This window comes from Xenopus laevis, chromosome 3L, assembly GCF_017654675.1.
Source record: "Xenopus laevis strain J_2021 chromosome 3L, Xenopus_laevis_v10.1, whole genome shotgun sequence".
Taxonomy (NCBI): domain Eukaryota; kingdom Metazoa; phylum Chordata; class Amphibia; order Anura; family Pipidae; genus Xenopus; species Xenopus laevis.
Window position 1 is genome coordinate 58,195,877 of NC_054375.1, and position 12,850 is coordinate 58,208,726.

General features: G+C 35.8%; 1 protein-coding gene across 4 annotated transcripts in view; it reads left to right on the top strand.

Annotated features, from left to right (window-relative positions):
* Positions 1 to 2,137: 2,137 nt before the first annotated feature.
* Positions 2,138 to 12,850, top strand: part of LOC108711038 (dynein heavy chain 3, axonemal) — a 555,753-nt gene continuing 545,040 nt past the window's right edge. For all 4 annotated transcript variants that reach the window (XM_018252361.2, XM_041586281.1, XM_041586280.1 and 1 more), the window contains exon 1: positions 2,138 to 2,352. The gene's annotated coding sequence lies outside the window, so the exon portion shown is untranslated. The remainder of the gene's footprint in view (positions 2,353 to 12,850) is intronic.

The window sequence follows — 12,850 nt, forward strand, 5'->3', positions numbered from 1 at the left end:
CCATATCAATGATGAAATACATTTGCAGGTGTCAGGGGTTAGGAAGGTAGGACAAGATGTCACAGACAACAGAAGTGAGGCAATAAAAGTTGTATTTTGTTTATAAAAAAATATTTGCAACTGTTCTAGTAGCCCATAGCATCTAATGTGTATGTAGCAATTACTCAACCCATGTTTAAAAGCAAATGTTTGATTACTTGGTCAGTTGAATAGTTTGAGTTTTATAGACTTAAGCAAGCTATTTGGCTTGAGTTTGTTCTAGGTCTAAAAATGCAAACAAATCAACTAAGGCTCTAATATTCTCTACGTAAATAAATGTATGTAATGGGTTAGCACCAAATGGTGGGTCATCCGCACCCAAGAAAAATATTTGTTGGTTATGAATTGACTAAACTGTAGGTTTGGGGAAAGTGCACCATTTAGATATATATTAGCATCCAGAGCTTTCTGAATAATTGGTTTCCCAAGATTCACCCAAGAGAACCCAATTGGTTCACCCATGAGAAATATTTGTTGGTTATGGATTAACTAAACTGTAGGTTTGGGGCAAGTGCAATAGTACATTGTTATTGGTGAGCTTTACATATATATTTGCATTTAAATGAAGTAATGGGATGTCTCGTCAATAGGTTGTTACGATAAAGCTTGCTTTGATTTCTTTTTATCATAATTGGGATCCAATGCCGCCTGTATAGTGGATCGGTGCATACTGATTCTGTCCCTCAATTGTCTAGCCTTCTTTCCACAGTACAGCAACTCACATGGGCATTTTGTGGCTGACATGTCAATCTGTTGTAGTAATATGTTATCTGTGATATAGCTTTCCATTGAACAGATGGTAAAAACCTATCCCCAATTATCAGGATATTGCAGATAATGCAGTTAACACATTTGTAAACTCCATAGTTTTGGGAATCCATTGCAGTTGGTCGTGTATACTTGCTTACCGCTATGAGAATACTGTAACCCCTGCTTTTTTCCTGCTTGGGTGCTATTCTAATGCCTACCACTAGGGGCTAGGGTGCACTTTTAGCACTGCAAACACGTCGTAGTACAACTACACAAACGATTTCTCTGCATTTGTGCCGAATCTGATGCGATGCGCCAAACAATTTAAGCAACAGGAACGTCGGATGGCGTTCGTCCGACGTGACACGACTGTCGGATGCAGATGCTGCGTCTGTATCCGACTGTATCAGTCGTGTCGCGCCGAATGAACTCTGCGACACCATCCGACATTTTGTATTTCTTACCTTGTTTTCCGTCGCATCCGACGTGACTCCTGCGTTTTGGTGCAGCGCGTCGGATCTGGCACAAATGCAGAGAAATTGTTTGTGTAGTTGTACCCTTATACACATGTAGTATAATACAATGAGAAGGGGAGAAACAATAGCTGTCTCAAAGCAGTTCCATCCTGAAGTGCTGGCTCCTTCTCAAAGCTCAGGATCAAGTACAATATACTGTTTAATTACAGAGAAAAAGTTAAAAATTTCGATGATTGGGATAAAATGGGGTCTATGGCCTTTCCGTAATTTGGTGCTTTCTGGATAATGGATCTCACACCTGTATATACAATATATATATACATATATATATATATATATATATATATATATATATATATATATATATATATATATATATATATATATATATATATATATATATATATATATATATATATATATATATAAGCAAAGTTCATTGGCACTCACCATTCAAATGGTTAATTGCCGGGTGCTATTCAAAATATCAACAGCAGTTCATGAAAGCACTCACGGCCACAGTCCTCAGTAGTATATCAAAAGATTTTTATTCGTGCATGGTGTAACAACGCGTTTCGGCTCTCAACAAGCCGTCGTCAGGATAGTGACCAGAAGTGAGATACATCATTAAATAACCACCTTATCCAAATCTTTTGGTATACTACTGAGGACTGTGGCCTTGAGTGCTTTCATGATGAACTGCTGATATATATATATATATATATATATATATATATATATATATATATATATATATATATCTATATCTATATATATATCTATAGATATATATATATATATAGATATATATATATATCTATATATATATATATATATAGTGACAAAAAGGCTCCTTTAAATCAGGCTATGACCCTGGAGCATGGTTGAAAGTACTCCTGCCAAATATTCTGCAGGTGGAACATTTAGGAGGAGCCTGGGTGTGATGAGGAGATCTGTGAGTTTGGAGAAGCTGTGAGGAAAGTCTGAATTTTGAAACAAGCTACTTCTGTCACTGGGACTCAAATGAAAGACTGTCTGGTTACAGCAGAGTGGACTTTTGTTTTGTGCTTGTGGAAACTTCAATCTGGTGAGACTCTGCCTTATGATTTTCTTATTCAGCATGGAAGTTGTGTATTGTTTATTTTGTCTGCTGTAAAAATAAACAGAAATAGACAGACATCTGCAATTTTTTCTTGCTAATTTGAGTCGCCTGTCTCATCTGTGGAACTGTATTACCTGATCCATACCCGCTGCTTTGAGCAATCCCCCCACTACTAAAAAATGATTTCAACATTAAATAAACCCAATAGGATTGTTTTGCTGCCAATAAGGATTAATTATATTTGTGTATTAGTTGGGATCAAGAACAGGTACAGGTTCTTTATCTGGAAACCCATTATCAAGAAAGCTTAACATTTCGGTATAGTCCTCTCCCACGTACTCCATTTTCATCAAATAATTAAAATTTTAAAAACCTATTTTCTTTTTCTTTGTTATAATAAAACAGTACCTTGTACTTGATTCCAACTAAGATATAATGAATCCTTATTGGAAGCAAACCTAGCCTATTTGGTTGAATTAATGTTTAAATGATTTTGTAGTAGACTTAAGGTATGGAGAATTATTTTTTAGTAGACTTTAGGTATAGAGATCCAAATTATCTGGAAAACCCCAGGTCCCAAGCATTCCGGATAACGGGTCTCCATTCCTGTACAAGGAACTGTTTTATTATTACAGAGAAAAAGTTAATCATTTTTAAGCTTTCTGGATAACTGAGTTCAGGATAACAGATCCCATACCTATATACAGTATAATGTTTGCTTTTGCCAAAACATGGCTAGCCATATTGTCCAGTAGATGGGATCAGGCTGGTCTCTTCAACATAAGATCTGAATTTAATAGTCTGTTTTTTTTTTATATTAGCTTATGTTAAATGAAGAAAAATATAAAGTATTTTTACTCCATTCACTAAGGCAGAATGCTAAAAAAAAAAAAAGGATTTTATTGTTGTCCGTTTGTTTAAAATATTAAGGTACAATTTTTTTTTCTTCCTTGTTTTGTAGAATGTTGTGTTCAAGGGATTTCATCCTATTATATATTAGTACCTTAATGGTCAGACAGTTTGAAAGGTCAGTGGGATCTGCGTTTGCTGCTGTGGCTGTCGGAACCATTATTGTCCACCATATCACACTGATCTCTGGGATTAGAGCTGCAAACTGCATACAGACTCTGACAAAATTATACATGTGGCATTTCTTTTTAACCCTAATAAAAACAGAAATGACCAAAGAAAGCCCTTATTTATAAAAGGCCCCTTCTTGATGTGAGTGGACATCTCACAGACATTGCTTGCATTTTGTAAACATGACATGGAATTTCTGAAAGGCTATTTGTGTGTTTATGGCAGGAAAGCAATGAGCACTCCTGCCATTGGTAAGGTATAGTTCCAGGGCTAATTTCATGATGTTGAAAAGAGCCTAGTAAATAGCTGAAAGACCCCTCCCAACTTTACAGCTAGAGCCTGAATCAGAATTTGTCGTGGAAACCAGCTAGAATTTTCCCAGTACAATGCCGGGTGCAATTCAGTCTAACAGCACATTTCCTAACAAAAGGTCCCAAACTGCAAACTAGCGAAAGCCTTTATTTTTAAACTTTCTTTGTCAGCTCTTTGCATTGTTTATTGATTAGCTGTAGTCAGTATTTTACCAATAGTCTGCAAGCATTCATGACTGGCATTTTGTCTTTTTAAAACCATCTACATGTGTACAGTCAAAAAGTCGCAGCTTGAAACTCAGACGTGTGTGACGACTGTTCGTGTTCTCTATTATTATTAATGGCGTTGGAGGCCGAGAATATTGAACAGTAATTAGGATCCACTCTATCTGCTGCTGGGATAAACTTGAAAAGGTCACTTTGCAGGCAAGAAATCTTTTATGTACCTATATTTTTTTTTCCCTTTTGCTATTATCATTAATGTAACGATGCTTTGCACATTTATATCAGCAAGGGAGCATGACAGATTGTTTAGTTCATTGGAGAAGATGCAGTAATCATCTGTAGGCAATTTTATGGCAATGCTGTCTCTGTTTAACCTTTCTGTTGTAGCTTCGGGTGGTATTATTGGCTTGCATTTTTAATATGTGGTGGGAGAATGAGCCGAGATGTGCATATTGTTGTAATGTTAATTGAATGAGGCTTATGTAGATGGTAATCGCTCAGAAGAAGCGTATTCCTCCAGGAGCAGTTAGTCTGTGCGAAATAAAAAGTTGGAGTCTGTTTCAGAGCCTAGGCTTGGAGAGCTTTTTTTTTTTTTTTTACATATTCACCTGTTGATAATCAGCACTAACAGAAAATAGAGAGATTAGCACACTCTGTGCCCCTCTTGTATTTGTTTAACCCGCTTCTTCCTGCTTTTCAGCCTGTGGTTCTTTTTAAACTACAACTATAGGTATGGCATATATTAAAACTAAACACGCTATCCAGAAAGCTTTGCAATACCACAGTGCCATTTACCATAGACTATCATGTAAACAAATAATTCATTTTTTTGCTTTCATTTTTCTCTATAAAAGGCAGTATTTTGTACTTGATGTTATTTAGGTCAGCATAAAAGCTTTAGATGGCAAAAGTGTTTAGTAACCTTATGGAAACTGAAAAACTATTGTCTCAACTATTCCAGATAATAGATCCCATACCTGCCTGTACAAGATTTTAAGTTGGTAGTTTGCTGGAAGTTGTAGTTCAGCTAGATTATTGCTCTGCAAGATGAACTATTTCAACCAGAAATCCACAGGGCATACATTTATTCTATACATATACACATACTGTATATATCAAACAACCTTCTAGATTTTGAGTCAATATAGTTTCTAAAAAGTTTTTTTTTCATTCTGTTTGTTTTGTTATTTTGAAAAATGCAGACTTGCTTTATTTAATTACATTCATTTTAACTGCTGAATAAGGAATTCATTTCACTGTAAACAACTCTAAAAAAATTATTAGCTTGGATGCTCACAAATGTGATTCCCAGTGCAAATCTTTTTCTTCTGTTTTTTTCGAAACATTCCATGGATACAGGTGATTGATAGTTTTTATTTTTAACAGCACAGTTCATATTTTTATGTATTAAATTGACCACACCTCCAATTGATGTTTTTTGTTTCTAATCATAAAACAAGCACTGCAGGCATCTTGATCAGGGACTAAGGGTCCAAGGGTAGAGCTCCATGAGCGTTTTTTGATCGGATCGACGCCCGCCGACAAAACACACATGACAAGTTGGATGGAGTTGCACGCATGAAGATATAATTCGACAGTCGTATTTATTATAAATAAATCTGACAGTCGTGTCGTGTCGGATGTAATGTAGTTGTTACCTACGACTTTTCATTCAGTCCAATTATATCTTCAAGCGTGCGTTTGTCGGCGGGCGTCGCTCCGACCAAAAAATGCTTGTGGAGTCCAGCCCTAAAACTGTCAGGGAGTTGCTCAATATAGGTACTGCCCCTGCTGCTTGTTTCGAAGGTTGGAAAGGAACTGGGTACATTTTGATCTCTTTCTATTCTGCACATCAACATTGTGATAAAACAATTGGCGGAACAGATAAATTGTCCCTTGATTCCACTTTTTGCAAACCTTTTATCAGCTTAATAGACTTACGCACTTGATGCATGGCTTCACTGCCAGGGTAATTAAACACTATACAGCAATTGTACGTTTCCTATAATGGCACATATTTAAAAGTTTTCTAGAGAATGGTATCTTGTATAATATTCCCATAAGAATCCTTGAGATACAATTTATTTCAATTTACAGCAATTTTAAAGGTTATTTAAATGTCCTTCTTTGGAACATTACAGAGGAGAAGGGATAGCTGTATGAAGTTGAGGGACTTAAAAATATGATCTAGCCACTTGTTCTGAAACTGCATTGAAGTAATCCTTAAAAAACATACAAAGTTAAATAAAATTAGTTTCTAATAAGGACTGTTATGATTCAGCTATGTGTAAGGCTGGTGACATGCATAGATCTGGTCATTTTACCCATAAAGCATAAGTTGATGTTTGGTTACTTTGGCAATCTGACCTTTACATACACCAATCTATGAATTCAACATTTAAACATGCCTAGGGGAGTTTTGCAGCCTGCTTGAGCCTGTGGAAATCAGTCTGCATATTTGTTTATTGGACATAAATTTCCCAAAATGTGCCTAATAATTTTTGCCTCCTTAACATGTGGCCCATTCAGATAGATGTTAAAAATTGCCCATGTTTCCAAAAACATTGGCCTTTGTGTTAAGTTGAAGAAGTAATATGGTACCTTAAGAAGCAATATAATGCAGTTTTGTAATGCTTCTAATGAGAAAGACGACAGACTTGAGAAGTTGGCTCAAAACATCTTCTGATTGGAAGTATTTATGGTAATTTAAAAAAAATATACATTATATGGAGAAATCCACAAGCAACTTGTAGCACAGTTTCCAATTTTTAAATGTATTTGTCTGTTTTGTTATAGCATATGGGCAAAGAAGCCAAAAACAGGAATTAAAGGATTGCAGTAACTCTGTAACTTTTGGCTAAGCAGTTGACATTCTCATATTGGCTTGACTTTTTGGCAAAAGTTAATTTTATTCTTTATTAATTGCAATTCTTTGTTATACAGGCTCTTAGGGTAATTAATACCAAGCAAACAAATAGCAGTTAAAATGCCTAGCCTAAGACTTGCTGAACAAAAAAAAGACTGTATATATATATACTTGGGATGCAACAAATCCAGGATTCTGCCTTTTCCAGCCCAAATCCTTGTGCCTGGCCAAACTGAATCTGAATCCTAATTTCCACATGCAAATTAGTGACATGAAGGGAGATCAAGTAACTTTTGTCACAAAAAAAGAAACAAACATTTTTTTTCCACTTTTTCCCTTCTCGTCCCTAATTTGCATATTCATATTAGGATTGGTATTCAGTTCCGCATTCGACCGAATCTTTCATGAAGGACGAATCCCAAATATATACATATGTATATGCATATCTATTTGTCTGTCAAAGTAATTGTATTTTATAAATAAAAATAAAACAGAAAAAGAGACCAAACTTTGAAAAGAGCAACTATAGCCCACATTTATAGTTGTTTTCATGCTGCTTCATGTCTGTCCTTGCTGGGTACTGAACTGAACTGGGTAACAGATATAAATGGCATTTTATAAGAAAATATGGTTGTCCTTGTTTCATGGTCCATAGATTTTATTATGTTTACGCTTTTACTTTTCTGCTTTTGGTTCCACCATTTTGTTTATGTCACTTAAGCTAAAATCAAAATATATTTACTGTCGGGTCGTTCGAAAGTCACATTTTTTATGTATATAAAATGCACTTAGAGACCTTTGGCGATTTCTCTGTGAAATGATTCTCAAGAAAGAATAACCTATACTGTAGAAAATACTTATTTATTTAGTTTTGGCCGGTGGTTGTTTTTCTTGTGGGAGGGCTAGTATTCTTTTGTTAAATGTGAGTAGTCTTGAACAGAAAAATAAGTATTTAACTGTTACATATTGTACATCAATCGTTGCCATTACTAATTATATTCTATAGAACTATTGGTACAGTCAGTTGATCCTTAGGTAAAATGGAATCCAATGTATTGAATTAATATTGTATGCAGTTGTAAAATGTTCACAGAAGCGTAATGAGGCTAATGGACAAAGGACAATCTTAATACCAATTCTGTGTTTTATAAAAACATGTGTACAGGTATGTGGCAGACAGATTTACACACTGCTCTCTTGAAGAACAAGGCTTGCATAAGCATACAGCTTTACTCAAAATTTGTGCTCTCACATCTCTATGGAAGATGGCTACTCTGCCATCAATACAAAGTTGAGTCTAAAACAGTGATAAATCAATACAGTCGCACTGAGAAACCCTTGTCAAATCACAACAGCCCTCAATCTGTTTCATTAAGGCCTACTGCCCCCTCCGGGCCTATATACATTGTCACCTATAAGGCAATGAAATACATTTTATATACCTCAAACCTAACTTATACTTCTGGGGAAGTCACTTTCTGTCTATTTGTTTCATGAGACTGACCTTAGCACTCCTACCATCTGTATCCAAGGGACAACCCTCTTTAACTAATTACTTTTCTCTAGGGTCACTAGGAGTACACACTTTAAATAAATTACATTTTTTACCAATCCTTACATATTTCAAAAGGAGTTTGGCTATACCCCCCCAATCAACTGGGGGCTTGAGTTTGCCTTTAATAAAATCTTTCTGAAAAACTAAAGACCAATGTAATTCTGTAAATTTTATGAATTAACATTCTATTGCTGGGATTCTAAAAATATTTCCTCCAAGAAAGCACTAAGCACACTAAGTACAAGTCACTGGTGGTTTTCTATAGCAACCAATCAGCAATTACATCACGACAGAAGCAAATATCTTGTTGGTTGCTCTAGGTAATATAACTGGTGATAATTATCTCTCCTAGCAAAGTTCCCCCTAAATCTTGACACAGTAGTAAAAGTCAGTTATGGTTATTATGCAAGCTGCGAAAGTTACCCTGGATTTATCAGATGAGAGCTGTCTAAAAGGCTGCATTTTTGTGTGTGTTTGCTTCAAGTTGCAAAGGAACAAGTACTGGCACAAGATGTTTTCTGGACAGCATCAATGCATGCTCAATTTTGCATCCAAGCTGGCTTTTTGCACTTGTGCTTACTTTTGTAAATACGCCTTAATTTAACGTGTCCCTTAACTATAACTGTGAACAGTTTTCACTGTTCTTAGGGTAGAACTACACGAGCACTTTTTCCAGCATCCGTTCTGACGGGCTGAGATGAATCATGGCGTCGGTTGGATGCACCGAATCTAATGTCTGAGGTTGTTGCTGTGTGCATCTAACACTACACGACTGTCCGACAGTCTTGTCGTGTTGGATGCACCTAGCAATAACGTTCAACATTGCTATTACCTTAGATTCAGCACATCCTACGTGACGTCTGTGATGCATCTCAGCGCGTCAGAATGGATGCTATCGCAGGTAAAATCGTTTGTGTAGTTCTACCCTTGAGTAAAGCACTCAAAGCACTCTCTATACTGTAAATGTGTTGGTGTGTAACCACAAAAGAGAGAAATGGTCAGCCATTGCCAATCAACTTGCACCCACAGATTTAAGTTCCTACTGCATTTTTTTGGATCATCTGATGTTTGGGCATGATGAGTTTTTAATGAAAGCCCTCCAAATGGGTAAAAGCTCTGGCGGGTTACCATAAATGAAATAATATTGGGCCTGCTAGTCTATGAATTTGTAGCACATCAAAAAAATGTTGATGCCCATAGACCAGTGTTTTTCAACAAATTTTCACCGTTTCCATTTGTCCAATACTGGTCAGATTGGCCCATCACTGGATGCTACCCTTCCATCAGCAGTCATTGGCTAATATTTGCCCTAGTAAGGACTCCTTAAAGGGGTTGTTTACATTTGAGTTGACTTTTAGAAGGATGAGAGTGATAGTCTTAGACAATTTGTAACTGGTTTTAATTTTTTTTATTATTTGTGGAGTTATTTAGCTTTTTATTCCGCAACTCTCCAGTTGGCATTTGAGTAATCTGGTTGCTATGGCTAAATTACCCTTGCAACCATTCATTAATTTGAACAAGATTCTGGAATATGAATAGCAGATGGCTTGAATAAAAAACATGAGTAATTAAAACTAGCTATGACATTACATTTGCAGCCTCACAAAGCATTTGTTTTTTAGATGGGGTCAGTGACCCCCCCCCCCTATTTGAAAGCTGGAAAGAGTCAGAAGAAGAAGGCAAATAATTCAAAAACTCTAAAAAAATAATTAAGACCAATTGAAAAGTTGCTTAGAATTAGCCATCCTATAACATACTAAAAGTTAACTAGTCCCACTGTGCTGAGTGAGATTAAAGTTTATTGCCTGTGAAATATAAATATAGTGCAAATAACAGTGATTATAGGAATTAAATATTATTTAATGAAAAAACAACTGCAAATACCTGCAATATTATATATTACTTAGCCAGAAAGGCTGAAGTAGAATGAATCTTCCACCTATGCTCCATCAATTGGTCCCTTTTTACAAAAAGATTTCAAAATTAAAAAAACATTTTTGCCTGAAAGCAATGCATATGGTTAGCTAAAGATGATACAATTGGAAGAAACATGGGATTTCATTTAATTCTGACAAAGTTATAACCATTTGTGCTAACATGCTATGTTCTTCTACTCCTATCAGTGATCTGAAATCTCCTTGTCTTATATTGCAACACTAAAAACACTGCAACATGAAAAGTGGAGAAGATTCAAAACTAATGATAATGCCCCAATCAAACAGGTGTTCCACTTAGTGATTATTCCCCACAGTATATGGCTAAAAATTATTCTTTTTTGTTCCACAGACTAAAATTTTATGAACTTCAAAACTTTGTGAATTGTTGCAAATTTGTACCTTAAATCATTATTTGGACCTCTCTCCAGGAACTGCAATATTTAAAGCAGTGGGTAACCCCACATTGCAGTTTAAAATTACTGCTTTATGCTGTTTAATCATTTTCTTTAATGATTTACTACTTGATGGTACTCAGACACCGTTATCAACAGCTTTAACGCTCTAAGAAGAAATAGCCTTACCTGGGAACTATCGTTATAATTCGTATATCTTTATATAGGCATAGCATTATCAAAATCCCCCCTTCTGCTTAGGGTGTGATGTAATGTAAATGATAAATTGTACATTAGAACACTCACATTTTGGATTTTACCTATATTCCTTTCACAAGCATGGAAGTATTTGTATTCCAGCTAATAGTTTTTTTCCATTTTACCAAAGATTCAGTGGTCATTTACCATTTTATCTTTATGCGTTTATTGCAGATGAATAAAGTTACAGTAAATGTGCAGTGCTCTAGAGTTATTTATTGCTGATAATGAAAAAAACATTGGATGGAGGCCAATGTTTTAGCTACTGAAATAATGGGAATCCCTAAAAAAAATTATGAATTTAGGAAATGTGTACATATGCAGAGAAATATTACTATCAATATAATACTAGACAAATATGTAGGGGGCTTAGTATAACAGAAAATATAGCAACAACTGGGTATCTGATTGTCATGTATACCTAATTGAAGCAGCATAGTTATCTATATTAAACATATATTGTGTGATTAAAGGTTTCAATTCTGTAGTTAAGAAATGGCATCCTTTGACAGTTAAATTGTCTTCCACAGTTAAACATCCATTTTCAAGCTACATTTTAATGATTAACAACTTACCTCCACTTTGGTAATGTTGAAGTATGGTGCACAATGCCAATTCCTATTTTCGTGCTCAAATACTTTTATGAGTCATTTCATGCTAAATGGCAGATGGCAAATTTGCCTTGGAATGTTGAACATTCATAATCATCAAACCGGCTTTTTTCAGTCAAATCTTTCTTGGTCTGTCTGGGAGTATCCATTCTCTGGAACATGATGGAAGCTGAGTTTACTGGATGCATATAAAAAATGTACATAGCCTTATTGGTTTTGATACTAAAGACGTCACTATATTGTGAAAAATGAATAGATCCTAGCATTACTCATGACTGCAACCTTTGGGTTAGAAACATTTATAAAAGGAAAGCACAGCAATGCAAACATTGTTCTTAAGATTTTTATGCTAATGCTGTTCGTGTGGAATCAGAGAGTCAAAAATGGAATGCAATAATATTTGGCTGCATGAGATTTTTCTTTTGTCCAAAATATAATACGCAGTCACAGTCGTGTTCTGTATAAAAATAATTATACTTGAACTTTGCAATTTATTTAATTAGGATTAAAGGGACACCTATATTAGAGTTTACAATATTATACACTGGTTCACTCCTGGTTTCTGTTTTATGAGTTTTTGGTGGGATCACTATAACAAGAAACGATGTGTTTTTTATGTTGAAATATTGTTATGCACGCCTGTAAAGTCACATGTAGAGAACAATTAAAAGTGGGATAGTGAGAAATGTGAGCTGTAGAAAGGTAAGACCTATTTAATAAACCTCCTCTAAACCCCATTTTTTGGGGGTGGGGAATCTCACATTTTTAGACAAAATAAAACAAAATTTTTTTTTGAGATTTATTGTACCCTGAAGCTGCTTAAAGTCCAAATACGAAAATCCGCAATCTCAAACCTGGCGAGGTCATGTAGAAGTCAATGGAGCATGTCCCTTTTGCAATATGAATATATTGTAATTAGTGATGGGCGAATTTATTCGCCAGGCGCGAATTCGCGGCGAATTTGCGCGATTCGCGCCGAGCGAATAAATTCGCGAAACGCCCGCGAAAATTCGCGGTAAAAATTCGCCGGCGTCAAAAAAAAAATTTTCCGAAAAAAGTCGCCGGCGCCAAAAACGGGCGCCGGCGTCGGAAAAACGGGCGCCGGCGTCAAAAACGGGCGCCGGCGTCAAAAACGAGACGCCGGCGCCGTTTCGCGAATTTTTCGCCGTTTCGCGAATTTCGCGCGAAATTCGCGCATTTTTCGGCGAAGCGAAACGGCGCAAATTCGCCCATCACTAATTGTAATCT